Source organism: Hordeum vulgare, chromosome 3H, assembly GCF_904849725.1.
Source record: "Hordeum vulgare subsp. vulgare chromosome 3H, MorexV3_pseudomolecules_assembly, whole genome shotgun sequence".
Classification (NCBI taxonomy): domain Eukaryota; kingdom Viridiplantae; phylum Streptophyta; class Magnoliopsida; order Poales; family Poaceae; genus Hordeum; species Hordeum vulgare.
Window position 1 is genome coordinate 205535217 of NC_058520.1, and position 13883 is coordinate 205549099.

Below are 13883 nucleotides of genomic sequence, written 5' to 3' on the forward strand. Positions count from 1 at the left end.
CATGGCTCCGGCAGGCGAGCTGAAGGCGGCGGGGACTACCCCGGTGGTCGGAGCTCCGACGGCTGGTGGGGAAGGTGCCGGGCGCGGAGGAAGCGGGATCGGGAAGGATCTCGGGAGTCTGGACCTGGGAGCGGGGCTCTGTTGCACGGTGGTCACCCGAACAATGTCCGGCAGGCCTAGGAGACGAAAATCTAAGCCTCTAATTGCGGATCTGAGGGCTGAAAATGAAGGGGAGGAGTGGATTTCGGGATTGGAGGAGGTGGGACTTGAATTTGGAGTTTGTTAGGGGGGTGGCTGCAATTTTTACATGGGGGAAAACCTAGAGAGTGAGATCTAGGGGTCTCTCCATGGGGTGGTTTTATATAGGGTTGGGCTAAGGTGGGGTGGATCTCATCCGTCCGATCGCGATCTGACGACCATGAACGGAGGAAGTGGCTAGGTGGCACTAATGGCGGTGTAGATGGGCTATGTAGGGATGAGAGGGAATAGGCGCGACGCAGCAACACGATATTTTAAAACACCGATTAATGTCTGACGATAGACCGAATACGGTGCCGCTACGGTCGAGCGTTCGGGTACCAGACGGACTCCGATTGTGACGAAAATCGACAGGCGGCCTACCTATATTAAAATAAGACCTCACGTCAAATTCCAACCCAATTGGGGAAAGTTTTATTCACACTTTGAAAAACAGGGTTTGACGATGCCGCGGGTGCGTGCGAGTGCTATCGGGCTCAGAACGGACAATGACGAGAACCGGCAACTAACAACGGATGCAAGTTTGAAAACTGGCGGCAACGGAGATGCCAATGCAATGCGGATGATGCGCATGATGCGATGATGATGTGACAAATAAAAATAACCACACGACGAAAACAGAATAAAGGGGGGAATCTTGTGGAACATCGGTCTCGGGCTGTCACAACTCTCCTACACTACAAGAGGATCTCGCCCCGAGATCCAAGAATGAAAGGAGGAGAGGATGAGAAAGAACAAGAGGTAAAACTTAATCGCTTCTTTGACAAATGAGTGAAACCAACAATCCTTGAAGGTTGCAAAGGTATGAGGAATGATATGAGAAACAAGAAAGAATTCACAGAAAATTTCGGCCGCACTTCGGTAGGAAAAGGGAACAAAAATTCGATAAGATGGGAGAATTAGACAAGATTCATAACAAACAACGAAATAGAGAAAGGGAACACCATGATCTTCATAGAACAACATGATTGATTGTAGGGAGCAACATAAAAAGCCTCCGGAACAAGAGAATAGAACTTAATCATAGGGAAGAAGTGAACGACAATTACCACCAGAATTAAATTCAAGAGCATTCTCATAAGAAGAATTGAATGGAGTTGTTGAAAAAAAACAATAATGAGGTGGCCACCCGCCACTAATGGAAACAAGGATTGATTGGGAGAAACAAGATATGAATAATTTCTTACACCAAGAGGATACATTGAGAACTTGGATTAATGACAAGCACCATGATAGCAACAATCCATAGGAAAAGCTTTAGGTGAAATCCAAACCAAGATACTCAACCCAGAAATCATGAGTTGAAAAATATCTCATGATCATAGAATTGGTGGATTTAATTATCTCATTCTTGAAAGGAAAACTCTTCGAGGCTCCTACAGTAACAAGAATGCTACAAATACCACCTCAGAGGATAAAGGAATAACAAACGCACTGGAAATGAAAGAGAAAGAATTCTCGAGGTATCCAATAGGAATCTTGAAGAACACTTGAGAAAAATCACATCCTTGAAGAACCACCATGATGAGCCTCCGCATCAAAAGGATGCTGCAAGATATGAAGGATGAAAGACTAAGATTGAAGCCTTGCAAAGACTTCGATGAAGCTTCACGAAGAGATACTTGTGAAAACTTGGAACTCCGAAAAAGAAAAGATAAGCACTTGAGAAAAGAATTGATATCATGAGCCACTCCGGAAGAAGAATTCAGATTACTATGAACAAGAATAAGAATTATGTTATGCTTATCCTTCATCAAGTTAAATTGATGACAAGCAACAGATTTAGCGTACAACTTATTCCTCTTGAAGAATCTTGAAGAGACAGAGAGATTAGCACCACTTGAAGCATAATTGACGGAAGCAACAGTGAGAATTCACAATTGAATGGGAATACCAAGAATTAATGGAGATACATGAGAATGAAGAGATCATGAGCCACCCAAGAGAAAACTAGAACAAGGCACTAGAAAATTGAGAGACAAACGAAGAGACAACAATTGAGAAGATTTTAGAGAACGAAAGCTGAAAGCTAAGAACGAAGAATCTTCTGAAATGATGGCCTTGGGAGTGTCGAGAATGAAAAACAATTCAGAAATGCACCGGATAGCAAGGAAGGGATTACTCATGATTGACAACAATTCAAGATGAGAACACAAGGCTGAAATGACGAACCTCCAAGAGAATGAACCAAGGTTTGAGAGAAGCACTCCTTCTATCTTCAAGTTGAAATAATGAGGAGAACACCACCAAGAATAATTGAGACACTCCGGAATAATGAAGAATGAAAGGTTCAGTCAAATATGAGAATTAATTCGAATAGATCATGAAGAAGTAATATGACTGATGGAAATCATTCTTACGTCATAGTAGAAAGAATTAGAGACCTCCGGAAAATATTAAAAGAGACAAATAAGATCCTGGGAAAAAACTTTGGGTTATGGGCCCACTCAAAGAAACCACCGTTGAAAGATTGCTAGAAAGAGAGATATTGCACCGGTACAAATGAAAACTAGAAGCGGTTAGCACCTCGAAATAACTGAAAGAATTGAAAACAAGAAACTTCTGAGATAACTTCAACTCTCTGGCTAGAACAGAGATGGAATAATAACAAGAGAGGCTGATAAGAATTTTCACATGGGAAGAATTACAAGGATGAATAGGATTTGATGGACACGAATAACTGAGTTGAATTCACCGGTAAGATAACAAGATTGAACAAACATGACACAAATCTCCTGGGAATCTTCACAATGAACCAATGGATAAGAGAGAAAAGAAAATACCACGGAAGGAACAATTAAAATACACTTGGATGAAAATTGAATCATTGAAGAAAAGGGTGGGAGGGCGGGAAGAACAAAGACAACTTGGGACAGATGAGATGAACTCCGGAAAGAAATGAGAGAATGACCTTGCAAAATTGGAGAGGATTGAATTCACTGAAGAGAAGCACACTGATTGAAATGAATTGACACGATGACTCCGGTTGAAAAGGAATTGTTATAACAATTGATTGAACAAAAGAATTGCATTCACATAAAAATATGAGAACACTTCTTGGAAAAAATATGAATTCACCATTTGACATTGAAGCAACTCGAATTACCATATTCCAACAAAACAAAGGGTGAGGCTTACGAAACAAGCCATAACAAACTCATGAGAGAGATTTCTGTTCGATATTTCCGTGGACAAGATCACACGGGCTCGAACCTTACAGTAGCCATCCTGTGCAAGGCAGTGCACATGACATACGAAGCGTCCCCGAGTCGTAGCAAGCTACAAGGACTCTTTAAGACACAACGAGAACCGCTGTAAGTCGACCGTGAACAAACGAATCCACTAGATGTCGAACCCCAACCTAACATCATGCATTTGTTGGAAGATTGCCCTATAAGTAACTACTTGAATTCCCACCTAAGAACTCCCAAAATTTCTGGTCATGCAATCTGGTACACGGATACAAGGAGTAATATTTCACACAAATCCTATACTAACCCGTCCAATGTATCACATCCGTCAACAAATAACCAGAATCTTGGACCTTCATCTACTACACACCCTCGTGATCACAACGATACAAAGTATGGCAGTACTCCCGAACAATCTGCACCAGTACTGGGGACATCGGGGTTATCTCGCCACTACTAGTATTGAAGCAATTACGAACATCCTTCGTACTGAGATACTAAGAAATCAGAATGATAACGATGTGCTCAAGAATCCCCTGGAGCTCAACTCCCCGGAAGAAATCAAGTCAGACAGGAGGCACCAAGACAGAACTCCGTCACATCGGCATCATATAGATTCCAAAAATATCCGCGTGATCCTAATTTTTTTTGAGTGAGATGAGAAGTAGAATTAAAATATTACGACAAGATTCCTCACCAGAGCATAGAAGAGGAGAAAAAGAATCCTACCCTCCGATATATAACTAGACTCAAATCAGTTATTCACTAGACTCGACTCGGCCAAGTTCGATCAATCAAGGGGGCTCCTAGGTCGGTACTGCTCTGATACCAACTTGTCACACCCAAGATGCGACCCTATCCTCAATTTGGCACGAGGGCCTTGTCAGGGATAGAAGCGCATCTCGTTGTTTCGCAAGAATGGATATCGTTACAAGTACATGTACTAAAAAGATGAGATAAACAAAATTGGCTTACACTAGCCACAAGCTACATGAGAGTCACAGTAGTACAATACATAAATATCATGAAGAAGAGCAGGGTCCGACTACGGTCGAAAACAAACGAGAAAAGAAGAACGACGTCCATCCTTGCTATCCCAGGCTGCCAGCCTGGAACCCATCCTAGATCGATGAAGATGAAGAAAAAGAAGCAACTCCAAATGAACAATCAACGCGCTCGCGTCAAGTAGCCTTTACCTATACCTGCAACTGGTGTTGTAGTAATCTGTGAGCCACAGGGGACTCATCAATCTCATTTCCAAAGGTATCAAGACTAGCAAAGCTTAATAGGTGAGGTATGGTTAAGTGGTGAGGTTGCAGCAGCGACTAAGCATATATTTGGTGGCTAACTTACAAGTACAAGAAATAAAGAGGGGGAAGATCTACGCATAGCGGACATGAACTATGGTGACCAAATGAATGATCCTGAAGACCTATTTACGCCAGTCATAAGCCCACCGTGTCCTCGATCGGAGAAGGAACTGAAGAAAGAGACAGTCACAGTTACACACCCAGTTGGCATATTTTAAGTAAGTTAACTTCAAGTTATCTAGAACCAGTGTTAAACAAAGTTTCCACGTTGCCACATAACCACGGGCACGGCTTTCCGAAAGATTTAACCCTGCAGGGGTGCTCCAACTAATCCATCACAAATTACCACAAGCCGTATAGAAATCCTCGATCACGAAACTAGCGATCTCGTTGGACTCCTTACTGGAAAACCTCAACTGAGATTACCCAAAGCATCACCAGAATCCCGATGCACAAGATATCTCGTCAAAGGTAAAACTAATCCAGCAAGGCCACCCGACGTGTCGACGATCCCGATAGGAGCTGCGTATCTCGTTCTCAGGAAACGACGGATAAGCAAGCGTACGGTGGCCTGATAGACATCTCCCGAGTTGCCCCGGGTTGGCCCCGCACGGTGCTCTATTTCGGACCAGCACCATCAGCACTGGCCCTCCTTGTATTATGTGAAATTACTCCTCGGGTTCATGACACCCTATGCTTTCACTATTGTCAAAACTATTATGTTGGGAAAATGTAGAACCAATGTTGGGCCTTGCCAGACCAACTTTAATCTAAAACGAATTATCAAGGGGGTCCCCATAACAACCCCGATCATGTTAGGAGCACTCAATTATGGAACATAACACCGGTAGCCAAAACTAAGGGGGAAAGGTGGAACAAAACACCAGGCTAGAAAGGCCGAGCCTTCCACCTTTTACCAAGTATATAGGTTCATTAAATAATTAGCATTTAATAGGGTGATATAACAAGGAACCCATGTTTCCACATGGAAGCAACTACACCTGCAACTAGCAACGCTAACACAAGGTTAAGCAAGCAGTAACATAGCCAATCAGTGGTTTGCTAAGTTGTGAAGAGGTTGAAGGTTTTCATGGCATTGTTGAGAGGCTGATATTTAACATGTGGTAGGGAACGAGACATAATCAGTAGAAGCGATAATACTAGCATGGCAATGATAGTAATGGTATCTGGGGAAATGGTCATCTTGCCTGAGATCCCGCTTGGAGGAAGAATGACTCCATGAAGCAGACGAACCGACGTAGTCGAACGGGTCCTCACAATCCGACACACTTGCGGAACTCTATCGAGACGAAGCAAACCGGAAACAAGCATCAACACAGATATTCACCACACGATGCACAACACATATGATGCATGAACGGCTGAATACATGCAAGTCACGGCATGTCAATTCACAACAACCAAATACTACACATTAAGTGAAGTTCAATATGCAACGAGTTGCATATTGACGAACCTCCACATACAAATTATTTAGTTCTATCCCGAATAGGTACACGGCAATATTAAATGTGGTTAAACATGGCAAGAGGTGAGGCGCAATTAAACTATCTATCTAGGCATTTTAAATGAGGTCGGAAATGACATATAACATCTCCGAGATGACCTCACATGTTAATTTACAATTCTGTCCAGATCTGAACTAACACGTTTAATTAATTATTAAACAGCAAAACAAATAGGTTCACGTGATTCAACGCGTCGTTACAAGCAATTTACACATAGAGAACATCTCCAACGGAGCTACGGATCAAAAGATCCAAGAACCGCAAGATATGATGGCGTGAATGCAAAATGTGTGCAAATGGTATCCACAACATTTCAAAACACACAACCAGCAAGAAAATAAGAAACTACACGAGATTCTAAGCAAGTTTCATATAGGACACGATCAAAATGGAGCAACGGTTCAACAACTACGAGCTAAACAAGAAATCACTACAATCTGCCAAAATCAGCCACATAGCATTTTCTACACCGCACAACTACGAGCTACACAAATCCTATATACTCAACCAAGGCATGACACGAAAGAGGGCAAGAAACACTACAACATACAACTAATAACAACTAGCATGGAAGCATTGATCACTAGGAAAAGAAGTCACAAAATGGCTTCTCACACACAGTTTCAGACTTAGTGAAAATAACAATTTATGAAACTACAGTTTTCGATCTGAAGGCATATTGACAGTAGCAAAACCATAAGCTACAGACTCCAAATGGCATGAAAATTCATAGCATGCTAGAGAATCCCAAAGTCTACAACTAACTCCTTTGCATCAACCTCAAAAGAGCTACATATCACAAGATAAACTCATGCAAAGACAACAACAAAACATAACAGATTCGGACTTAGAAATATTTCAGCTTCTCTAAAACAACACTATTTCCTAGCAAGTAAAGAACAAACAAACAACACCTAAACATGGATTTTCTATTGCAACCAACATTACCCGGGGCTAGACTAAACACCCAAGAGCAACTTTCTAGTTGACAACTCCTTCATGTCACGCACGGAATAAATCCTACAAAATAAACAAAAGGGCAGCATAGCAAAATATCACACGAACTAACTTGCTCAAAATCTAAAACTAAATACACGATCAAATTCTATGGATTTTTCTACCCCGAAAACATATAAAACATATGGGGTTGCAACACAAAAATATCGCCACACGTAAATGCGAGATAATGTCCTAAACACGGAATAATAACTAGCGACTAAACCCTACGTGCAACAATACCAACGGCTACTATAAAATACAAGGCAAAGGGGTTCCTAGAACAAAAATATTTTATCTACGGGGTTCGAGCAATCCGGACACGCGCGAAAAATAACTACCGGCAATAAACCTATTGAGACAGCACGCAAAACTAGACATTTGGCACGATAAACTACTTCAAACATTTATGCAAGTTGCAAATTCGTGATCTATGCGAAATTCTAGACAAGATACATATCTAAATCATCGCGATCCAACATACAAATTAAAAACTATGGACGTTTTAATATCGTCAAATTTCTGGAATTACGCAAAAATAGTTAAACGAAAAAAAAACGAATCGGGCCGATTCTCTCTACCAGGCCGAAAAAGGGTTGAGTGCTGGTTAATTAAATCCCGCCCGGGGCAGCGGACAGGGAGGGGCTGAAGGGTGTTCTCACCTCGGGCCCAAGGCCGGCCTGGTGGGAAGGGGAGCTGGGCCGCGGGAGACGATTGGGCCGTGGGGCGCTCTGGCCCACGCGGCGGCCTGGAGAGTGGTTGGGGGGCGCTGGCCCAACTGGTGGCCGCGCGAGCGAGCCCTCGGCTCGTCCTTCTCCTCCTGACGGGAGTTGCTGGCGGCGCGTTGACCTCGACGTGGCAGGCTCCTGGCGACGGGATCGAGGGGGCGACGCCAGGTTTGGATGGGCAGGCCAAGGGGCGGCGGGACCGGAGGCTGGCGCGAGGCGGCGGCCTGATGTGGCGGCCTACTAGCGACGGGCATGGCTCCGGCAGGCGAGCTGAAGGCGACGGGGACTACCCCGGTGGTCGGAGCTCCGGCGACCGGTGGGGAAGGTGCCGGGCACGGAGGAAGCGGGATCGAGAAGGATCTCGGGAGTCTGGACCTAGGAGCGGGGCTGTGTTGCACGGTGGTCACCCGGACAATGTCCAGCGGCCATGGACAATGTGCGGCAGGGCTAGGAGACGAAAATCTAGGCCTCTAATTGCGGATCTCAGGGCTGAAAATGAAGGGGAGGATTGGATTTCGGGATTGGAGGAGGTGGGATTGAAGTTGGAGTTTGTTAGGGGGTGGCTACAATTTTTACATGGGGGAAAACCTAGAGAGTGAGAGGGGTCTCTCCATGGGGTGGTTTTATATAGGGTTGGGCTAAGGTGGGGTGGATCTCATCCGTCCGATCGCGATCCGACGACCACGAACAAAGGAAGTGGCTAGGTTGCACTAATGGCGGTGTAGATGGGCTATGTAGGGATGAGAGGGAAGAGGCGCGGCACAGCAACACAATTTTTTAAAACACCGATTACGTCCGACGATAGACCGAATACGGTGCCGCTACGGTCGACCGTTCGGGTACCAGACGGACTCCGATTGCGACGAAAATCGACAGGCAACCTACCTATATTAAAATAAGACCGCACATCAAATTCCAACCCAATCGAGGAAAGTTTTATTCACACTTTCAAAAACAGGGTTTGACGATGCCGCGGGCGCGTGCGAGTGCGGTCGGGCTCAGAACGGACAACGACGAGAACCGACAACTAACAACGGATGCAAGTTTGAAAACTGGCGGCAACGGAGATGCCGATGCAATGCGGATGATGCGCATGATGCGATGATGATGCGACAAATAAAAATAACCACACGACGAAAACGGAATAAGGGGGGGGGGGAATCTTCTGGAACATCGGTCTCGGGCTGTCACAACTCTCCTACACTACAAGAGGATCTCGCCCCGAGATCCAAGAATGAAAGTGGGAGAGGATGAGCAAGAACAAGAGGTAAAACTTAATCGCTTCTTTGACAAACGAGTGAAACCAACAATCCTTGAAGGTTGCAAAGAGATGAGGAATGATATGAGAAACAAGAAAGTATTCACAGAAAATTTCGGCAGCACTTCGGTAGGAAATTTGGACAAAAATTCGATAAGATGGGAGAATTAGACAAGATTCATAACAAACAACGAAATAGAACAAGGGAACACCATGATCTACATAGAACAACATGATTGATTGAAGAGAGCAACATCACAAGCCTCCGGAACAAGAGAATAGAACTTAATCATAGGGAAGAAGTGAATGACAATTACCACCACAATTAAATTGAAGAGCATTCTGATAAGAAGAATTGAATGGAGTTGTTGAAAAACAACAACAATAATGAGGTGACCACCCGCCACTAATGGAAACAAGGATTGATTGGGAGAAACAAGATATGAACAATTTCTTACACCAAGAGGATACATTGAGAACTTGGATTAATGACAAGCACCATGATAGCAACAATCCGTAGGAAAAGCTTTAGGTGAAATCCAAACCAAGATACTCAACCCAGAAATCATGAGTTGAAAAATATCTCATGATCATAGAATTGGTGGATTTAATTATCTCATTCTTGAAAGGAAAACTCTTCGAGGCTCCTACAGTAACAAGAATGCTACAAATACCACCTCAAAGGATAAAGGAATAACAAACGCACTGGAAATGAAAGAGAAAGAATTCTCGAGGTATCCAATAGGAATCTTGAAGAACACTTGAGAAAAATCACATCCTTGAAGAACCACCATGATGAGCCTCCGCATCAAAAGGATGATGCAAGATATGAAGGATGAAAGACTAAGATTGAAGCCTTGCAAAGACTTCGATGAAGCTTCACGAAGAGATACTTGTGAAAACTTGGAACTCCGGAAAAGAAAAGATAAGCACTTGAGAAAAGAATTGATATCATGAGCCACTCCGGAAGAAGAATTCAGATTACTATGAACAAGAATAAGAATTATGTTATTCTTATCTTTCATCAAGTTAAATTGATGACAAGCAATGGATTTAGCGTACAACTTATTCCTCTTGAAGAATCTTTAAGAGACAGAGAGATAAGCACCACTTGAAGCATAATTGAAGGAAGCAACGATGAGAATTCACAAGTGAATGGGAATACCAAGAATTAATGGAGATACATAAGAATGAAGAGATCATGAGTCACCTGAGAGAAAACTAGAACAAGGCACACGGAAATTGAGAGACGAACGAAGAGACAACAATTGAGAAGATTTTAGAGAACGAAAGCTGAAAGCTGAGAACAAAGAATCTTCTAAAATGATGGCCTTGGGAGGATCGAGAATGAAAAACAATTCAGAAATGCACCGGATAGCAAGGAAGGGATTACTCATGATTGACAACAATTCAAGATGACAACACAAGGCTGAAATGACGAACCTCCAAGGGAATGAACCAAGATTTGAGAAAAGCACTCCTTCTGTCTTCAAGCTGAAATAATGAGGAGAACACCACCAAGAATAACTAAGACACTCCAGAATAATGAAGAATGAAAGGTTGAGCCAAATATGAGAATTAATTCGAATAGATCTTGAAGAAGTAATATGACTGATGGAAATCATTCTTACGTCATAGTAGAAAAGAATTAGAGATCTCCGGAAAATATTTAAAGGGACAAATAAGATCCTGTGAAAAAAATGTGGGTTATGGGCCCACTCAAAGAAACCTCTATTGACAGATTGCTAGAAAGAGAGATATTGCACCGGTACAAATGAAAACTAGAAGCGGTTAGCACCTCGAAATAATTGAAAGAATTGAAAACAAGAAACTTCTGAGATAACTTCAACACTCCGGCTAGAACAGAGATGGAATAATAACAAGAGAGGCTGATAAGAATTTTCACATGGGAAGAATTACAAGGATGAATAGGATTTGATGAACACAAATAACTGAGTTGAATTCACACGTAAGATAACAACATTGAACAAACATGACACGAATCTCCTGAGAATCTTCACAATGAACCACCGGATAAGAGAGAAAAGAAAAGACCGCGGAAGCAACAATTAAAAGACACTTGGATGAAAATTGAATCACTGAAGAAAAGGGTGGGAGGGTGGGAAAAACAAAGACAACTTGGGACAGATGAGATGAACTCCGGAAAGAAATGAGAGCATGACCTTGCAAAATTGGAGAGGATTGAATTCACTAAAGAGAAGCACACCGGTTGAAAAGAATTGACACGATGACTCCGGTTGAAAAGGAATTGTTATAACAATTGATTGAACAAAAGAATTGCATTCACATAAAAATATGAGAACACTTCTTGGAAAAAATATGAATTCACCATTTGACATTGAAGCAACTCGAATTACCATATTCCAACAAAACAAAGGGTGAGGCTTACGAGACAAGCCAGAACAAACTCATGAGAGAGATTTTCTTTCGATATTTTCGTGGACACGATCGCACGGGTTCGAACCTTACAGCAGCCATCCTGTGCAAGGCAGTGCACACGACTTATGAAGCGTCCGCGAGTCGTAGCAAGCTACAAGGACTCTTTAAGACACAACGAGAACTGTTGTAAGTCGACCGTGAACAAACGAATCCACTATATGTCGAACCCCAACCTAACATCATGCATTTGTTGGAAGATTGCCCTATAAGTAACTACTTGAATTCCCACCTAAGAACTCCCGAATTTTCTGGTCATGCAATCTGGTACACGGATACAAGGAGTAATATTTCACACAACTCCTATACTGACCCGTCCAATGTATCACATCCGTCAACACATAACCAGAATCTCAGACCTTCATCTACTACAGACCCTCGTGATCACAATGATACAAAGTATGGTAGTACTCCAGAACAATCTGCACCAGTACTGGGGACATCGGGGTTATCTCGCCACTACTAGTATTGAAGCAATTACGATCATCCTTCGTCCTAAGAAACTAAGAAATCTGAATGATAAGGATGTGCTCGAGAATCCCCTGGAGCTCAACTCCCCGGAAAAAATCAAGTCAGACAGGAGGCACCAAGAAAGAACTCTGTCACATCGGCATCATATAGATTCCAAAAATATCCGCGTGATCCTAATTGTTTTTTTGAGTGAGACGAGGAGTAGAATTAAAATATTACGTCAAGATTCCTCACCAGAGCATAGAAGAGGAGAAAAAAGAATCCTACCGTCCAATACATGACTAGACTCAAATCAGTTTTTCACTAGACTCGACTCGGCCAAGTTCGATCAATCAAGGGGGCTCCTAGGTCGGTACTGCTCTGATACCAACTTTTCACGCCCAAGATGCGACCCTATCCTCAATTTGGCACGAGGGCCTTGTCAGGGATAGAAGCACATCTCGTCGTTTCGCAAGAATTGATATCACTACAAGTACATGTACTGAAAAGATGAGATAAACAGAATTGGCTTACACTAGCCACAAGCTACATCACAGTCACATCAGTACAATACATAAATATCACGAAGAAGAGCAGGGTCCGACTGCGGACGAAAACAAACGAGAAAAGAAGAATGACGTCCATCCTTGCTATCCCAGGCTGCCGGCCTGGAACCCATCCTAGATCGATGAAGATGAAGAAAAAGAAGCAACTCCAAATGAACAATCATCACGCTCGCGTCAAGTAGCCTTTACCTGTACCTGCAACTGGTGTTGTAGTAATCTGTGAGCCACAGGGGACTCAGCAATCTCATTTCCAAAGGTATCAAGACTAGCAAAGCTTAATAGGTGAGGTATGGTTAAGTGGTGAGGTTGCAGCAGCGACTAAGTATATATTTGGTGGCTAACTTACGAGTACAAGAAATAAAGAGGGGGCAGATCTACGCATAGCGGATGTGAACTACGGTTGACCAAATGAATGATCCTGAACACCTACTTATGTCAGTCATAACCCCACCGTGTCCTCGATCGGAGAAGGAACTCACGAAAGAGACAGTCACGGTTACACACTCAGTTGGCATATTTTAATTAAGTTAACTTCAAGTTATCTAGAACTAGTGTTAAACAAAGTTTCCATGTTGCCACATAACCGCGGGCACGGCTTTCCTAAAGATTTAACCTTGCAGGGGTGCTCCAACTAATCCATCACAAATTACCACAAGCCGCATAGAAATCCTCGATCACGAAACTCGCGATCTCGTCGGAGTTCTTAGTGGAAAACCTCAACTCTCAGATTACCCAAAGCATCCCCGAAATCCCGATGCACAAGATATCTCGTCAAAGGTAAAACTAATCCAGCAAGGCCACCCGACGTGTCGACGATCCCGATAGGAGCTGCCTATCTCGTTCTTAGGACACGACAGATAAGCGAAGCGTACGGTGGCGTGATAGACATCTCCCGAGTTGCCCCGGGTTGGCCCCGCACGGTGCTCTGTTTTGGACCAACACCATCAGCACTGGCCCTCCGTGTATTATGTAAAATTACTCCTCGGGTTCATGACGCCCTATGCTTTCAGTATTATCAAAATTATTATGTTGGGCAAATGTAGAACCAATGTTGGACCTTGCCAGACCAGCTTTAATATAAAACGAATTATCAAGGGGTCCCCATAACAACCCTGATCGTGTTAGGAGTGCTCAATTATG